The sequence below is a fragment of the Panthera leo genome, chromosome A2 (genome assembly GCF_018350215.1).
Source record: "Panthera leo isolate Ple1 chromosome A2, P.leo_Ple1_pat1.1, whole genome shotgun sequence".
In the NCBI taxonomy this organism is placed as follows: Eukaryota; Metazoa; Chordata; class Mammalia; order Carnivora; family Felidae; genus Panthera; species Panthera leo.
In genome coordinates this window covers 64,566,114-64,579,979 of record NC_056680.1, presented here as the reverse complement: position 1 = coordinate 64,579,979, position 13,866 = coordinate 64,566,114, and positions in this window count along the sequence as shown.

The following is a 13,866-nucleotide window of genomic DNA, read 5'->3' as shown; positions in this document are numbered from 1 at the left end:
TCTCAACAAGTAACCATCTTGGTTTATTGGACATACTAGAGCCCCGCGCCAGATAGTTAGAAAATGCTTTCTTCTCAAGTGCACCTGAAACGTTACAAAAATTGAGGATGTATCGGTAGCAGACTTAAGTCTGAACACCTGGCACAGAATCGCTATCAAACCAGCGTGTCCTCTCCCCAGTTCAGTTCTATTCCGTTCAATTCCATTCCATTGAAGTCAATTCAAGTCAATTCAGTTCAGTTCAATTCAATTCAATTTATATTTAAAAAAAAAAAGTAAAAATTGCTATACATGTCTGGAGTTCTTTTAAGTTTATTTATTTATTTTGAGAGAGAGAGCGCTGACACATGAGCAGGCCATAGGAAGAGAGAGAGAGAGAGAGAGAGAGAGAGAAAGGGAGCAGGGGAGGGGCAGAGAGAGAAGGAGAGAGAGAATCCCAAGCAGGCTCTGAGCTGTCAGTGCCGAGTCCGACGCGGAAAGGGATCCCACAAACCCTGTAATCGTGGCCTGAGCTGAAACCAAGAGTAGGACACCTAACCAACTAAGCCAGCCCGGTGCCCCCAAAGCATCTAGTTTTAAATGCTGATATTGGATGTTGAAAAAGGACAGAAATCGAGCCAATCACTCAGCTAAAGGCGGTAGAAACATCACAACAGAATGAAGATAAGTTGAACGCAGGCAATAATTCAGCTTAAGAGGAAAAATCAACGAAAAAGAAAATAAAGGTAGATTAGGACAGACCAACAAAGCCGCAAGTTTTTTTTTTAAGACTAATAAACTAAAAGCAACTCTGCCAACCTTAACCAACGAAGAAAAGGGAGGGAAATAAATAAATAAATAAATAAATAAATAAATAAATAAATAAATAAAATTGTAAGGAAAGGGGACATCATTGTAGATTCAACCAAGCAAAATGGTAACGCGTGTATTATTAAAACAGACAAACCCTTGTCCTGAAATTTAAAAATTTGCTGACATAGCACGAAGGGGAAATAGAAATCTTACTGAATAGTCCCAAATGATAAACAAACTGATTTGTTAAAAATATTTCCTCAAACGTAGGAGGAGGGGCAAATAATGTTTACATGTGACTTGTCACACTGTAGGTGATTGGATAATGCCGAATTTCAGAACTATACAAACTGCTTCAGAGAATTTAAAAAAAGAAGGGATTATCCCCAATCTGTGCGACCACAGAATCTGACCCTAAAACCAGAGAAAACCCACGTTAGCAGGAAAAATTACAGTGTTATTCGTGAGAAAGAAGGTACAAATTCATGCAGTTAACTCGCCGTAGTTTTATCCCAAGAATAAATGGATGTTTGAAAATTAGAAAACTTGTTAATGACATTTATCATATTAACAATTTAGAGGAGGAAAACCATGTGAGTTTCTCTTTAGATGCAGAAACTATTTTGATACAATTGAACATCAATTTATTATAATAAAAGTAGGAATAGAAGAAACCTCCTAATAATGAATTTCCAATAAAACCCTGTCATTTAGTGAAATGTTAGAAGCATTCTTTTTAAAGCCAACAAGGTGAGGACATTCACCACAACTGCTTCTATTCAACAGTGTCACAGAGGGACATCTAGGAAATAGGGCCAGGCACATATAGAACCTGAAATTTTAAGTTTTCCAGTAGTCACATTTAAAATTTTTTAAAAATCCAAAAAAAAAATTAAAAAAAAAAATCTACATGTACTGCAGTAGAATGAAAGATTTTATGTAACACAACAAAGTGAAATGTAGTCCTACATTCAAATCGTGTAACAGGGAATATTTTTACACTGCTTCGGTTTTGAGATTTGAATGTAAATGATTACATAAAATGAAACATTCGTTTTCTCAGTGGCACTGGCTGTGTTTCAAGGGGCCCTTCCTTAGGCAGGTGCGGCTTGTGCCTATGACACTGGAGAGCACAGTCCTAGACAGTGTAATCAGGCAAGAAAAATAAATAAGAAAAAGGACTCGAAAGAACATTATCACAGTTCACAGGTGATATGGTCCTTCGCAATGAAATCCACCTGAATTAACAGACAAATTATTACAACTTTTTTAAATTTTTTTAACGTTTATTTATTTTTGAGACAGAGAGAGACAGAATATGAATGGGGGAGGGACAGAGAGAGAGAGGGAGACACAGAATGGGAAGCAGGCTCCAGGTTCTGAGCCATCAGCCCAGAGCCCGACATGGGGCTCGAACTCACAGACCGCGAGATCGTGACCTGAGCTGAAGTCGGACGCTTAGCCGACTGAGCCACCCAGGCGCCCCATATTATTACAACTTTTAAGAGAATGTCGTTAGGTGGCTGGAAAAAGGATGAAACATACAAAATCAATTGCAACTCTATACTTTACCAATAAACAGTTACCTTCTTTTCTCACTAACAAGAAGGATCATCTTTCTACATATTTAGGAGACATTTCCTTTCCATTGCAGATATGTGCTTGTATTTCTATTGAGTTGTCTTTCTTTTATTGAAATGTCTTCTTAATTTTATGAAGCCTAACCCGTAATTAGCAATATGCATCTTAAATGACTCCCTCCTCTTTCTAATTTGTACAGTTTGCAGAATAGATATTCTCAACAGTAATGTAGTGACACTTGATGATCTTTTATGGTTAGCTGGCTAAGTGAATCATTTATGAAATCGTTCCCCTCCAAGGCCATAAATATATATTTCTGTTGTCCTAAAAATTTTGCCTTTCCCAGTGAAGGCTTTAATCTATCAGAAACCTATTTTTTGTATATGGATTGAGGAGCAGGTTTAATTTCATTTTTTCCAAGTAGTTGACCAGTTGCCCGGCACCGTTTCATAATGTGTTCTCTATCAATCTACAATTCCATGTTTGTCAATTCTCCATATCTTTCTGGGATTTTTTTTTCCAGGCTGTCTATTCTGTTTAATTGGTCAGGTGTCTGCCTTTGCAATCAAAACCATGACATTTTTCAAGCTTCCTCAGTCATAAGTGTAGAGCAAGACTGTAATGTCCTTCTTTCTCGACAGTATGCTGGCCGTTCTTAGACCTTTGCTTTTGCATTTATATACTTTTTAAAATTTTCTGATGTTTATTTATTATTGAGAGAGAGAGAGAGACATAGAATCCAAAGCAGGCTCTAGGCTCCGAGATGTCAGCACAGAGCCCGACGCGGGGCTCGAACCCACGAACTGCAAGACCATGACCTGAGCTGAAGTCGGACGCTTACCCGACGGAGCCACCCAGGCGCCCCTTGCATTTATATTTTGTCGTCAAATATCTGTGTTGGGATTTAGATTCTGATGGCATCGAATCTGCGAATCGTTTTGAGGAAAGTGGATGTTTCTATGCGTGAACAGACATCAGTTCCCATCTATTTAGATCTACTGTAATGGCTCCTGTCGATTTTTATAAGTTTCTTCATCCGGTTTTGCACGTCTTTTGTTAGGTTTTGTTAGATTTTCTCCTGTCTTCCGGTTCCTACTGTAAGTCCTGTCTCACCACGATCACTGTGGATGGGCGAAGAAGCTGGCCGCCAATAATACCTCACAGGCGGTGGAGACAGGTGCAAGCCCAGTGTACCCCGTGGGCAACGATGTTTTGAAGCACTTAGATTAGGCATGCCAGGGCCCTGCCTTAAACCTTCTGGCGACTGCTTTCTCTGCAAACGTTGGCTGGGTCCCTGGCTTCCAGCCTCCTGTCTGGGCTGTGCCCTCTTCTCGAGCTTTGCAGCGCTGGTCACCATTGACAACTATGGATTTCTCCCTCTGTCTATTCTTTCACGGTCTGCCTCCCAGCAAGTAGGTTTGCCGTGTCCAGCATGAGGGCAGGCTGGCCCGCTGGCAAGGAAGATGCTTGCTGTGTGACCCTGCCTCATGGCCTAACCTCTCTGGGCCTCAGCTTCTCCATCCATGCAATGGCGATGAGAATGTCTACCTTGTAAAGTAGTTGAGAGGGACTGAATGATTTTCTGTAGAAATCCCTGTAACGAAGCCTTTATAAGTGCTAGGTGTTATGAGGGTGACTCTTTATGGAATGGAAGATTTCACTCGATTCTCACACCCCCTTGACCAGAGGTCCGTGCTGGGGTCAGCCCCTTACCATACCTGTATCCTCTCTGCATTGCCTCCTGTCTTCAACCAGGGTTTACCAAGCAGAGTACTGGGAGTGGCCCTCTCTAGACCCCTTGCTAGGTCTCCAGACCCCAGGCCCCTTGCTGGAACCCCTGTGTGTGAAGCCACCTGCCATGGGCCCGCCAGCTTTGTCCAGCTTGCCGCTCTCTCTGCCCGCAGAGCACCTGGTCCCGCCTGCCTCTTGTCTGCAGGAGCACATCTCAGTGCCGGGGGATGAACAGCCTCCTGTCCTCACCCAGCCACCGAAGGAGGGTGGGGAGCTCCTCGCCAGCCCCCCACAGCCCCGCTGCCCTCCTGCCGCAGGCTCCAAGGCCTCTGCCCCTGACCGTGAGCTGCATGTATGTGCATGTATATGTGTGCGGTGGACGCATGTGCATGCACACGTGTGTCGTAGGAGCAGACAGTCCTGCCTGCCCCTCCTGATCTGAGTGAGCTCTGCCAGGCCCCTTTCCAAGGTTCCCAGGGCTCTGCGCACACCGCGATAGAGAAACGAACCCTGTCCCTTGTGTTTCACTGACCAGCCTGCCTGAGGGGGCGGAGAAGAAAGGGAGCCCGAGAACTCTTGCCTCTTGTAACAGCGTGGATGGACCTTGCAGCGTTATGCTAAGTGAAATAAGCCACGCAGAGAAAGATAAATAACCACATGATCTCATTAATATGTGGAATCTGGAAACCAAGCCAAACAGAACGCAGACTCATAGATACAGAGAACAGACTGGCATTTCCAGAAGGGAGGGGGTGCTGGAGGAGGGAGCATGGACGAAGGGGGTCCGGAAATGCAAACTCTGAGCTGCGCATTGGGATGTAACTCACCGCGTGGGGGCTCACGGTCGCATTGTAGCAACTTGGTGTGCGACACCTGTAACTAGACTCATCCCTGGTGGTCATTTCACAATGGCTGCAAATGTCCCATCGCTACATGGTACACCTGAAAGGATCATACTTTGGGATGTCAATTATACCTCATTTTTTTTTAAAAAAAGCCAAGTGCGTTACTCTACACCATGACAAAGCATTAGAAAATATATCTTGGGGTGTCTGGGTGGCTCAGTCGGTTAAGGGTCCGACTTCGGCTCAGGTTATGATCTCAAGGTCGGTGAGTTCGAGCCCTGCGTCGGACTCTGTACTGACAGCTCGGAGCCTGGAGCCTGCTTCTGATTCTGTGTCTCCCTCTCTCTCTGCCTCTCCCCGGCTCACGCTCCATCTCTCTCTCTCAAAAGTAAATAAACATTAAAAAAATTTAAAAAAAAAATAGAGAGAATGAGAGAGAACAGGGTTTTGAATCCCAGGAACCTGGCACAAATCCTCACCTCCCCGACTGCTCTCTGATCTGGACTAAACTGATGGCCCAGGGCTGGCCTGAAGGCATCCTCCTGACTCATCTTGCCTACCCTGGGTCCTTCCTCGCCCCGAGAAAGAGCCAGGGAGCCTGCAGTTTCCCAGGGGGTTGCCTTGAGGGTGTGCAGGAGTCCGGATTGAACACAGAGCACTGGGAACATAGAGCCCTTTCCCTGTGGCCTCTTGCCGCTGGCCCCTGCAAGGTTCCGCTGTGTCCTTTGGCCCTGGGCCGCCCCCACCCAGCCCTCAAGTCTGGGGTGGAGAGCAGGAGGGCGGGAGAGGTTGCAAGATGTTGCTGCCGGGTAAATAGGCAGAGCAAGCCGCTCTGATTGGCTTTGGGGAGGCGGACACTGTCTATATAAATGGTGATTGCATCCTCTGTGCCTTTTAACTGTCACGGAGGAGAGGAGAGAGAAGGCTGCCTGTGAGTACTGCTCTTTGTCCTTATAGCCTGGGGTCACCAGAGCCCCTGGAGAATTCCAGCTCCTGGATGGCTGTGACCCTGGGGTGGGGTGGGGGTAGGGGGCTGGACTTGGCTTGTTCATTCCAGCCTGGTTGATTTCCTCTGGCCGGGACGGCTTGGCATCGGGCGGTGGGCCGGTGGGGCACACCATAGGGACTTTTTATTGAAATGGGTGCCAACCTAAGTCACCTGCCTTTTCGTGTGTCTCCGAGCAACAGGTCAGGTAAAGAGACAGAAACTTCGGATGGTTTTTTTAGCCGGTGTTCTCTGAGCCGTAACAAAGTGAGTGGAAATGAGTTTCCGGGCTGGTTCGTGGTGTATGTGGTGCCCACGGAGGCTGGGGTGGGGTGGGGTGGGGAAGGAGAACCCCGTCTGCATGGCGGGCAAAACACGTCCCCCCTACCCCCAGGCTCCTGCCCTCAGTGCCAAGGACCGCTAACAGTCCTCCCTCAAAATGCTTATAAACACCGGCTCTGATGTTTGTCAGCGGCCCCTGGGGAATACAGTAGGTGGTCAATAATGAGAGCTATAGAATTAATCAGCACGCCAACTGCAGGTGGGAATGCCCCTGCCTGGGATGTATTATTTTCTCCGGTTTCCGAGGGACATCCGAGCAAAGGATATGAGTCCCCCCCCCCCCCAAATCCTATTCCTCTCTTAAAGGCTTCAAGCCCTGGGTGCTTGTGCTTGGTTTCTCATTCATATCAGCAGGATCTTGCCTCCGGAAGAGAACGAAGGCTAAGGTCCCGTGGGGACATCAAAGCTGGTCTCTGTGGGTTTCCGGGGTGCCAGCGAGACATAGGCTCTTTCTGCCCGAGGGTGGCCCGTGAGGCCCCCGGGCAAAGACAGGTGACATCTGGGACAGTTAACATGGAGGCAAGCTGAGGAGGGTGGTTCTGAACGGGAAAAAATCGTGTCCTTGACTGTGGCCACTCCCTCTCTTCTGGGCACGTGGTGGGTGTGCCTTGGGCAGCAGCCAGTTTGATGATAATAATTACAAAAAAAAACCCCACAAAAACCAAAAAACCAAGATCCTGCCAACCCCCTACAAATTCAAATAAACGGGTGGGGGGTGGTTATTTATGTTTCCCCCTCTTCAAGGTGTTGATCCTTCTGAAGGTTTTCCCCTATGACATTTGGAAACTCCGTTTGCATCTGGTGGCGAGTTTGGGGAAAGACTCCAGGAAAATTAAGAGTCTGTGGATATCTTATTTATTTAAGTTTATTTATTTTCAGAGAGAGAAAGCACAAGTAGGGGAGGGGCAGAGAGGGAAGGAGGGGGAGAGAGAGAGAGAGAGAGAGAGAGAGAGAGAACCAGGCAGACTCTGAGCTGTCAGCACGGGCACGGAGCCCAGCGCAGGGCTTGAACCCACAAACCGTGAGATCATGACCTGAGCTGAAGTCAGACACTTAACCGACTGAGCCCCCCAGGCGCCCCACGACTCTGTGGATATTTGAGGAGAGAGGTCCTGAAATTTTCAAGGTGCTCATCCGCGTTTCTGGACGGGGATGCTCGGGCCACAAGGGGGCCGTCGGAGGGACCGGTCGGGGCTTCTGAGTGCCCACACCCACGAGTAAAACTACCTGTGAGCCGTGTGGGCTTCCCTGAGCCCTCTTCCTCCTTTCCAGAGCAGGGATAGTCTTGCTACTTTGCAAAGCCATCATGAGGATTGAGAGCACAGAGTTTCAGTGCTCACGCCGGTGCCCCGTGTGTAGTGACTGTCTCAGCATTTGCTCGGGGGCACGGGGGACCGCAGATCTGTTACAGCCTCTGCCCGTTTCTGTCTCAGCTGGGCTGAGCCCAGCTGGGGGCTCAGGTCAGACACCGTCTATCACACATGATGAACGGGGAGCACCCAGACCACACTCTGGGGGGGGGGCAGGCGCTGCCTCTCCAGCCTGGCCCAGAGCCCCCTCTGGGTGGGCACAGGGAGGGGGCCGTGCAGGAGCCTATGGCCACCCGGCCACAGAGGTCAGGGGAGGAGGCTGGCTTCAGCATCAGAAACGCCAGCACCCGCTGCTCCCGTGATGGGTTGTATGGCCGTGATCAGGGGCACCAGCCCCCCTGAGCCTTGGTCACATGACAGCAGTAACACTCTGGGCAGGATCATCGACATTGCTAAATGACATAAGGCATATGACAAATTGAGCAGAACTTAGACAACAGAGATTCATCTGGTTTCTCGGAACATAGGATGTGGCAACTGAGGGGAAACATTTTCTGGGCTGTGAACTCGGGGTAACCTCAAACACAGGTTTCTTAGCAACACCGGGGACAGGCCAGCGGCCACCCCCCAGGAGTAATGGGGAGTTCACAGTGAATTCAGGACTCAGGATTTACCACTGAACTGATTTGTGGGGGGGGGGGGAATGGAGGCTTCCCAAACAGCGTACCAAAACATACTGAATCGACTCACAGTGGCAGGTGTCATATATTTGGAATAGATGATAAATCAATATGTGATGTGGCCACGGGATGTGACCGCTGTAATGAAAAGAAGCTACCAGCTAGAATGGCACTGAATAGTCTCAGGTCCATGGAAAGGGCAGATGGCTGTGGCCTTTTGTGAACTGCTAATGTGGCTGCAAGAGAGTAAGAGGAAAAGGGGGTGAGAATTTTAAGGGGGAGGAGAGGCGCTTTCCCTTAAGGAAGAGTTTCTTCTGGAATTGCACTGAAATAAAATGGAAAACGAGGGGAGGTAATTAAAGTTGGACTCACTGGCTCTTTCTTGCATAAAGCCGTTTAATAGCAAACACAGAGGGTATTATGCTAAGTGAAATAAGTCAGGGAAAAGACAGAGATCATATGATTTTACTCAGATGTGGGATTTAAGAAGCACAACAGATGAACACAGGGGAAGGGATGGAAAAATAAGATTAAAGAGAGAAGGAGACAAACCATAAGAGACTCTTAAAAAGAACAAATGGGGGGGGCTGCTGGAGGGGAGGTGGGGGCATGGGCTAAGTGGGGGACGGGCATTAAGGAGGGCACTTGTCGGGATGAGCGCTGGGCGTTGTATGTAAGTGATGAATGACCGGGTTCTACCCCTGAAATCATTATGACATTATGTAATGACATTATATATTAACTAACTTGGATTTAAATTAAAAAAAAAACAAAAAGTTGGAAGCAGAAACAGACGTGAACAAATGAGAAAAGCTAGCGGAGACGGGGTGTTCGTTCTTGCCAAGGCTGATGGCGGGTGGGTGACGTTTCTGTGTCATCCTGGGTCTTCCGGAAAGAAATGGACAATGTGCAAAAGAACTGAATGCGTTACACCTCCTGATTTCCATTCGGGGATTCACATCTCTGGGGGACAAATTCAGTAGGAAAAGGAAGCGACATGCCATTTTTCACGGCAATGCCACCTTCACGCAGACAAGGGACAGACCATGTGGGAGGTGGGACGGTGTTCAGGGACACCGTGAGCCCTGCCCGGCAGGTGTTACTAAGAGGAGAGTGTGCACTTTTTTTTTTTTCTTTTTGTATTATGACCAAATAATACACGTACCTTGATGACAACTATACGAATTATCTGAGGTCAGGACACCGTAATAATATCAACAGGTTTGTGGCCAACATGTTTTTTCCCTCTGAAGTCACGTAGGGTATTCGATTTCTCAGTTGGCTGTTTATTACGTCGCGATACATTTGCACAGGTGTAGGTGGACGCAGCAGTGTCTGACCACGGGACTAAAAGTGAAATCGTGGCACGCATGGCTGCTATCCGTACAGAACTGGCAGGCCAGGAAAACACTTGGACAGGTGTTCTTTAGCCAGCGCATGATCGAGAAGCCACTCAAAGTTCCCTCCTCTTTCCCGTCCAAAGAGCGAGGCCGTCCCCGAAGCCGGATCTGTCCCGGGTGGGGATTTCCTCTCATTTCTCCCACGCTGTGCTGGGGTTCTGTCACCGCCAGATATTCCGAACGGGCCGGGACTCCTTTCTCACGTGCTGATTTCCCACCATCAGTGGCAACAGATGGCAGATGCAGACAGCCTTAGAGACTGCCCACAGCGTCCCGCGGCCCTGCCCGGTTGACAGGGGAGGGAGCAGGTGCAGAGAGACCAGGAATTTGGTGTCAGTGGTGCAGCCTCTTTACAGCAGAACCAGGACTCAAGCCCGTCGACTCTGATCCCGGATGCAAGTTCTTTCTCCTGCCCACGGCTGCTAGGGAGGAAGGGAACAGCCCCGTGGAATTGCAAGTTGAAAAACCCGATTCTGCACAGTGTAGCAGGGCAAGTCTCTAAGGCGGGCCACGCTGGCCAGACAGGAGGAGGAGGCTTCCTGGGCGTCAGCACTGACCTCGTAGAAAGCCCCCTGCCCACCAGCTCAGGGCCCTTGCCAGATTAATGATTATGCAGCCTGCTTAGAATTCTCAGGATCACTGCCATCCAATAAACTGAAGATGCGTGTGCGGGGGGAGGGTCAGCCTCCAGCAGAGAGCCGTGGCGAGTGTGTGTCGTGTCATGACCACCAGCTAAGCCGGGGAGGCCCCGTGCGAGCTGCCTTGATCCCTACGGCCTCTGGGAAATCTTTACCGGGAGCTCAGAGAGAGGAGACGGGTTTCCTGAATTTTAGTCCCACGTGTTTCTGGGTTTGTCAAGCCCTACTCTGGCCAGGGCTGTGGGGGCGGGCCGAGTCTGTGTCCGAATCCACTACATTCATCAGGGACCAGGTCAGAGTGCAGGGCCCAGCTGTGTCCCTGGCTCTCGGTGCCAAGGCCTGGCCATGTGCTCCAGGCATGGTCATGGTCCCAACGAGGTTATTGAGAAGATTAAGAAGAGAATAGACGCTAAGAGCTTCCCACGGTGCTTGGTACCTGTGAGCTAATATAGATGCTGACCATTCTCTAAACCAGGGAGAGTCCCGGGCACCTGGTTGAGTGTCCGACTTCAGCTCAGGTCACGATCTCACGGTTCGTGGGTTCGAGCCCCGCGTCGGGCTCTGTGCTGATAGCTCGGAGCCTGGAGCCTGCTGCGGATTCTGTGTCTCCCTCTCGCTCTGTCCCTCCACCGCTTGTGCTCTCTCTCTCTCAATCTCTCAAAAATAAATGTTAAAAACAATTAAACCAGTGCGAGTCCCTCTTTCAACAAGGACACCCCAATTTACATGGAAGTAACTGCACGTGTGGAAGACAGAGGTGTGTGTGTAATAGGGAGTACCGGACTTCATTCCTGGAACCACCGGGAAGGGTGCTTTGGCGTGAAGGATGGAGTGCTTGGAAGGACACGGCTTTGTGCCTGAGCTTTGCCACCACTAGTTTCACATCTGGGAAGGGCCCTGACACCTCTGAGCCCTGACCTTTCACATTTCCCACCTGCAAAATTAGGGCGCCTCTGAGCACGGAGCCTGACGCGGGGCTCGATCCCGTGAACCACGAGATCGTGACCTAAATCGAAAGCAAGAGGCGGATGCTTCATGGACTGAGCCATCCGGGCGAGCCCCCACCCAAACCCCTATTTTTTTAATACAAAGTTTTACCTGAGTGCCAACTCTGTATGGGGCGTGTATCTCCCAGGGGCGCTCCGAGGTGGGCATTTTCACCCGGCTCCTTTGCGCCGGGCTGAGAGGGAGCCTCGGGAAGGGCAAGGAGATACCACGGCATCTCTGTGACAGAAGAGGTGACCTCGGGGCCTCTCGGGGGCTTGTTGGGATGCTTCATCTGCTGCATAGTCCCTGAAGAAGACACTAATTTAAAGGACGTAAAGCTCCCATGTGGCTTGTTAACTAGAGTCCTAAGAGTTACAGAGGCGCGTACGGGGTCTCTTTTAAGGCTAATTGAGACCTAGTCGCCCTTATTGCTGGAAGGCTCTCATTGCTAGAAACTTCCTCATGCTCTCGGCTAGAAGCGTTCCTCATGTTGGCTGGATGTATGCTCTTGTACCCACAGAGAAAACATTCATCAAGGAACCAGGTGACTCGGGAAAATCTGCCCAATTACTTTTGTGCCCACATTGATACTGATGTACTTGGGGGGAAAGAGACAAGACCTCATGGGCCCGGAGGCAGAAGGGTTTGTTTGTTTGTTTGTTTGTTTGTTTTTCATCATAATTATGGTTCGTTTTCCCTAGAATAGTATAAAAAAAAACTAAACCCTTCATTGTATCAAGTTTCCTGGAAGGTCAGGAAAGGTTGACTGAGTGCCCAGCCCCCCGGGGTTTGAAAAGACCATGGCTTGGGAGCACCAGCAAGTAGGACCACGGACAGACACAGAGCACCTTGTCCCAGCCCGTCTCCAGCCCTCCCAGAGGGACAGCGCCCCCCGGCACCCCAACTGCGGACTTGGTTGGTCCTGTCAGTTCAAGTGCATCATCACTGCAGTCCCACGGGTGACCTGCCACCCTACCCCGTACCTGTGAGACACCACCTGGGGCCTGGCTTGGGTTCTGGCCAAACCACCATGGCCAAGGCTGATCCATGGTCTGCGGGGGCCGCTGGGACCAGAGGAGAGGGAAGCTGAAGTCCAAGGTGAAAATTCAGGGTCTAGGCTGGGGAAATAGAGTCGTTATTGAGGCTGGAGGGCCAGAGGCTAGGCATGACCTGGATATTAGGGACGCAGGTGGGGGTGGGTCAGGGTTTCTCGGGGGAGGGGCCCGTTGTTCCTGAGCAATTGTCTCTTGTGGCAGATACGTGGTCATGGGCTCGTGGTTAGAGCTGTCTTAAAGGTAGAGAGTAGGGTACCATATACCATATTTCAAAACCCAAATGTTTAGAGGGCCAGAAGATTTTCCAATCATCTGCTCATGTATTCCCTCATTCATTCCTCACTCAGCAAGCATTTGAGGCCAGGTCACTGGCCCTGGGTCAGTGATTGGTCCTGAGAAAGCAAAAAATCAACAGCTGAGGACTGTGCGTGGAGAAGCCCCAGTTAGCAGCGGATGTCAGGGGAATGAGAAATCACAAAACCAAGCAACCCCTGGCTCAGGCAGGAGGCATGAGGGGGGGCAGGGGGGCTCATACCTTCCTGAGTGTGTGGGGCCAGAGCTGGGCACTGACCCAGGGGCTGGGGAGCCAGAAGTTCAGGGACAGGCCGGGCTTGTCCGCACGCAGCACAGCAGGGACGGAGGCAGCCGGCCAGCCCTGTGATCGGCTTATGTCCACGGAAGAGCTTCCGAGGGCCGGGAAAGACATGAGACACAAACTCTGTCATTGTCTACACCTCCCAGCCAATATTTGCCCGGCTTGGGGACATGAAATATCAAACTGCTTCAAAACGAGCACAAGATTCTCTGTGGCTTTGCACTAAGAGCCTTCTGGAGAGATCTCAGGGGGACACAATTGGCAAGTAAGTGGCAAAACGACTGGAAAATAGCGACTGGGTCTCATCTTATGGGTGGAAGGGGACAATTTCTTTTGGGGGCGAGTCAGGGTGTGTGTGTCTGTTTTTCCTGAGGCATCTCCTGTTGGCCGTCCGTCTGTGCCATTTCGTTCCCACTGGAAAGGAGCAGCCGATTCTCCGAGAACCAAAGCATCTTTCCCCATCCTTCCCAGGTGCCCGTGCTGGGTCTCCAGCTTGTGCACGTGCCTCCCCTCAGCAGTGCAAGTGCCCCGAACATTTACTTCGCAAGGCGTTTTTCGTAGTCATTCGCCCAGGACGAATCATAAAGGCAAAGATACTGAGATTTGATTACCTAAAAAGTGAAATCCTCATAGGTCAGAAGAAAATTACCAGCAAAATTAGGCCAGACAAAAAATGAAGAGAATGTCTGCAAAATGTATCACCGACCTGAGGCCGAGCCAATTATAGTAGAGCTTTTACGATGAAATGAACAGGGGCGCCTGGACGGCTCAGTCGGTTACATGTCTGACTTCAGCTCCATGAACCGGTCCATGAGTTTGAGGCCCGCGTCGGGCTCTGTGCTCACAGCTCGGAGCCCGGAGCCTGATTCGGATCCTGTGTCTCCCTCTCTCTCTGCCCCTCCCATGCTCATGCTCTGTCTCTCTC